We start from the raw sequence: 5,056 nt of genomic DNA on the forward strand, positions 1-5,056 counted from the left end.
TCAAAAAATTCCTATATATGTCCAGTTAAGCCTCGGCATGGATCCACACCTCGTATAAGTGCCGTAGAATGTCGGGGAAAACAGAAGTATAAGAGGAGGACGGTTGGGCCAACAACCGATCCTTCTCGGCCTCAAGAACAACAACTTGATCACTAAGGCTCGAAACATCTCTCTCGAGCCCACCAATTCTCTCATCAAGTCGTGCCTCCCTTAGCATAGCCGTTTTTTCCTCACTCGCCCGTTCAGATCTAAGCACGCGAATGACCTCCTCCAATGCCGCAACCTTCGCCAAAGCCATCATCCTGGCCTCCTCGACCTTCTCCAACTCTGACACTTTCTCAATCAACTCGTCACTCAAGTCGTTAGATCTGATTGAGCTCTGTTCAAGCTCGGCCCGCAAAGACTCCACTTGAGCTTGAAGGTCGACATACTCAGCACGACCCCTTTGCTCACCTCGAGCTCGTCCTTCTTTACTCTAAGCAATTCCTCGAGCTCACTACATCTGCCTATGACCCTTACGAGCTCATAATCCTTCTGCCCCAACTCGACTCTAAGGGACTATAAATTACCATCCGTACCAAACCGGGCACGCATCACACGATACTCGTCACGATATCGGCAATACTTTGAAACCATCTTCTTGAAAACCACCTTCCGCTTCTCTTCTCGGTGGGCGCTCTCGATCTCCAAAATAAGAGTCTAAAGAGAAAAAAGAGCCAAGAAGAGTCGGTAAAAATAAAAAGGAGAAAAGATGCGAGGTACATAAACAAAAACAAGGATACCAACTCACCCACAAAGCCATTCTAGATATGCTCAATGACAAATCGACGTCCTTAAAAGATTCCAGAGCCTTGTTCTCGACGTAGAGCAAAGAGGGACCAAAGAGGGGACCACGCTCTCTGTGTTGGTCAACAGGTTGCAGTTCAAAGGGATGACTATCGAATGAGAAGACCCATCCATTCTCACCTTAACCCGAGTAAACCCCTTCAACAAACATTTTCTCCTTTTTGGGGTCCACGTCAGAACACGATTCAGAATCATCTACGGTCATGCCTTTTCCCCTCTCCTCGACAGAGGAAGGAATGTCAATCGGCTCAAATGTCGATGGATCACTCCTCGGTGCTACCGTAGAAACTTCAGGTAAAGGAGCAATCTCTGCGTCTGGAATTGAAATCTCAGCATTCGAAGCCACGCCGGCCTCAGGTATAGGAACGATCAGCTTGAGCTCACCCCTCGTTGCCCCTTCGCCCTTGCTACCTCGCCGCCTTTTTAACGGAACCGCTTCCTCATCGCTCGGCGACGACTCATCCACCAAATACAGTAAAGAAGAAGTCAAAGTCCCAATTGATGGGGCAGCCGCCCGGTGACCAGGTCGACGTGGAGCTGGGACCTTAGAAGAAACAGCAGTCCGCGCGGACTTGCCTACATCACGGCGGCCAGAGACCCGGTCGTGGTACCCGGTTAACGAAAAACAGGGGTGGGAGCCTTCACTTTCTTTGGAACCCTTCGACCTAAAAACAAGGAAAAACTGTGTAAGTAAAAAAGAAAAACGATATTAAGGTCGAAGCGACTAAAGATCGGAACTTGACTCACCAGTCGAAGAAGGTTTACGCCCAAACTTCTTGTTGAACGATGACCACTCACGGATCCCCACCGTATGGGGTAATATTTGAGCCACCCAGTCGCGAATTTCGGCAACCAACATGGGAGGCACCTTCTTGGTTGCACCACAAAAGAATGATTAAGTCACCAAAGGGAAACAACAAATGACCAGTTAGCAAAAATACTAACGGGCAAAGTTCCACTCCTCGGAGAATCCGCTAGGGTTCGCCACCACATGCTCGATTTTGACGTAGAAAAAAGTTGACCCAAAATTTACGATTGGTCTTATCATCCATTTTCACCACCAATCCCTTGGACCCACGATGGAGAAGATGTATCATCATACCCCGATGAAAGCTTGGCGCGAAAAGATGTAGCAAATGGCGAATGGAAATTCCGTGATTGGCCAACTCCGCGTACTTTATCAACATAATGAAATGTTTATAAATATAGGGAGAGATCTGGGCTGGACAGATGATGTAATAGTGGAAAAATTCCTCCGCTAATGAAGGAAGAGGAAGAGAATAACCCACTTGAAATGGGTACGCGTAGAATGCGCAATACCCGGGACGATGAATATGGATCACATCGCTCCCAGTTGGGATCACATCGATGTGAGCTGGGATGTCATACTTGGCCCTAAGCGCGGCAAGATGGGCCTCCCCCATTTCAAACTTTACAGGCTCAGGCTCATCCGCAGGTGACTTCAAAAAATCCAACCTGGCCCTGTCGTCACGGGGAACGATCTCCTCCACTATGGGGAAGCTATCATCCTCTGTAATAATGGCCTCCCCTTCATCACGAACAGACATGGCCATTAACAGCAGATTCGGGCTAAGAATCTCCTTGGAATTGGAGGATGCACTGGCCATTTCTTATGATTGTATATAAGTAAAGGTATTAGAAATGAGGAAGAAATAGCAAGGCGAAAGTTGCAGAAGGTGGAAGCTCAGAAAGAATAAGAGAGGAAGATATGTTGGTTATATAGACTGAACGGTGTAAAGTTTCTTTCTAAAGGTTCCCCCTTTATTTGTAGGGAACACCGGCACACGAATCGAGAAGAGTAACCGTCAAATGCGCTGAGATCGAAATAGTAGGGGCACAAAAAACGATGCAATGCATCGGGAAGATGCATAATTATGATGCATGAGGCTATGACGTCATTCTGAACCAGCATCATTAAGCATAACCCCCAAAACGTCACGTCACCCTCTCGGCCACGACTACCACTACTCGACCTCCCCATCCAAATTTCTTGAGACTGCGGCTAATGAAGTCCGCTCATCAAGGCTGACCAGAAGATGACCTCAATAAGCGGAGGACTAACTGTATAGGTCAAAATTCGACCGAGGAAATTTGGTATGAAGAAGTGACTGTTGTGACAACGGTAAGCAACCTGGCCGAGGTCGAACAGTGGTTAACAAGAATGAGCCGTCGTGTGGCTCATCTGAGCCAAAGTTGAGTAACGGGAATAGAAATAACGGCTAGTATAGCCTTGGGACTTTCAAAAGGAATATTCTTTTGAATATTCTCTCTATTGTACTTTTAGGGCTTTTTTGGGAATATATATATATATTCGATTTTGGAGAAGAACATTTGTAAAAGATAAGCATTCAGAAAATACAAAGAACCACTTTTCGTAGAGATTCCACTGTTTTGTGAACTATTCTATTGTTATTTTCATCAGATCCAAGAAAATGTGTAATATTTTCTAAACACTTGTGTCAGTCATCATTGTCAGAGGAAAGAATCCTTCACCCTCTTTAATATTGGGTGAATCTTCTCCTCTATTTATATTTATTGCAATTTAATGTTATTTAATGCATGGTCTTTTTACATACCATTATATCTGGGCATAATCACTGTCAACATTAACATTCAATCACGTCTTCTGTTCATGTTATCCATCTCGGATCTAGAATTAATTATCCTTAACTAGGACTTACCCAACATCTTATTATCTAATTGGTTTAACAAAAATGTGTTATACTTTTTGGTCGAATAGTTTCTTGAAATTCACAAGCGGTTTTTGTTTTCATATAATTGTCTTCTTACTTGATGTTTTAGGACTCTTTTATAACTTGAGGTCAGCGTCTACAAACCTGTATCCAAGAATATCGTTGCTATGAAACCAAACCAGGGAAGAGAAAATGAAAGAAACACAAAAATCCATGGGAGTAAGAACAAAAAGTAATGTTTGCATACGTATCTGTATCCAATCCAAACACTCACTTTTAAGTCTTTGCTACTCTAGTTTTATAAATAGCGGTGCAATTTCAACATAAACAATACACAGAATTTTTTTTGTTCTGTGATGAAAATTGAAATATCTCTATGACTATGAGTGGCAATTTGAGCCCAAACTCATCTAATCCGTCCAACTAGCCCAGAGATTAATGGGTTGAGTTACAAATATTTTACCTCATGGATCAATTGGGGTTGAGCCCAAGTTAACCCATTATTTTTTATAGCCCATTATGACCCATTTAATAGCCCAAATACAACCCATGAAACTCACCCAAAACGAATGATCTCAACCCAACTTATCTAGAAATTTACTTAGTTGCCCCAATTTTATTTTATTTTTGTATTTTTAATTTTCTATTCTTTTGTTTTTCTACTCCACCTACCCTCACATCTAACCCCAACCCCTCCAACTTTAATTTTCTATTTTTTATCATTTTTCTGTGGCACCCACCGTTTTTCTGCGCCACCCACTCATCCCAACCCTATCAACCCCACCCCTCTCCTCGCCCCGCAAATTTTTTATAATATATTTTCAGTTCTGATTTTTTTTAGTTTTCATTTTACAGGTTTGAAAATTTACGAGTCCCCTACCCCCTACCTCGCGCGCAAAACCCCTCAATTTTTTTTTACTTTTTTTTATAATTTCAATTTCTGTTTTTTGTTTTATATTTTTTCGTTTTTCTGCACCATCCACCCTCTCCCCACCCCACCCATAAAATATTTGTCAACTTACATATTTTAAGGTAAAATATTTTTTTATGCAAGATGAGCATAGTTCTAAAACATGAGTCAAGTTGGGCGGGTTGGGTTATGACCCATTGTTTAGCCCATCTTGATCCAACCTATCTTAACCCAAATACACTTTGGGCTGGATTGCGCAATGACCCATTTATTACCTAACCCATCTTGACCCGCCCAAATTCACCCCAACCCGCCCATTTGCCATCCCTATCTATGACTTGTTAGAGGTAAGTAGCAGAATTTACATTGTTCTGTTCCATCTTAGAAATGAATTTGCGTCTGCATTTCCGCGAGGCTAAAGAACTTGAAGAGCGAAGATGCACACACTTCAAATAACATAAATTCATCTAGCGCATCCATGTTGTCTAACAACCTTACAAATGCGTATTTATCATCTTATAGAACAGCACAGGTTGGAGTTCCAAGTAAATATCTCAAATAACATAAATAGGGCACACGTTGAGCG

The sequence above is a fragment of the Nicotiana sylvestris genome, chromosome 9 (assembly GCF_000393655.2).
Source record: "Nicotiana sylvestris chromosome 9, ASM39365v2, whole genome shotgun sequence".
Taxonomy (NCBI): domain Eukaryota; kingdom Viridiplantae; phylum Streptophyta; class Magnoliopsida; order Solanales; family Solanaceae; genus Nicotiana; species Nicotiana sylvestris.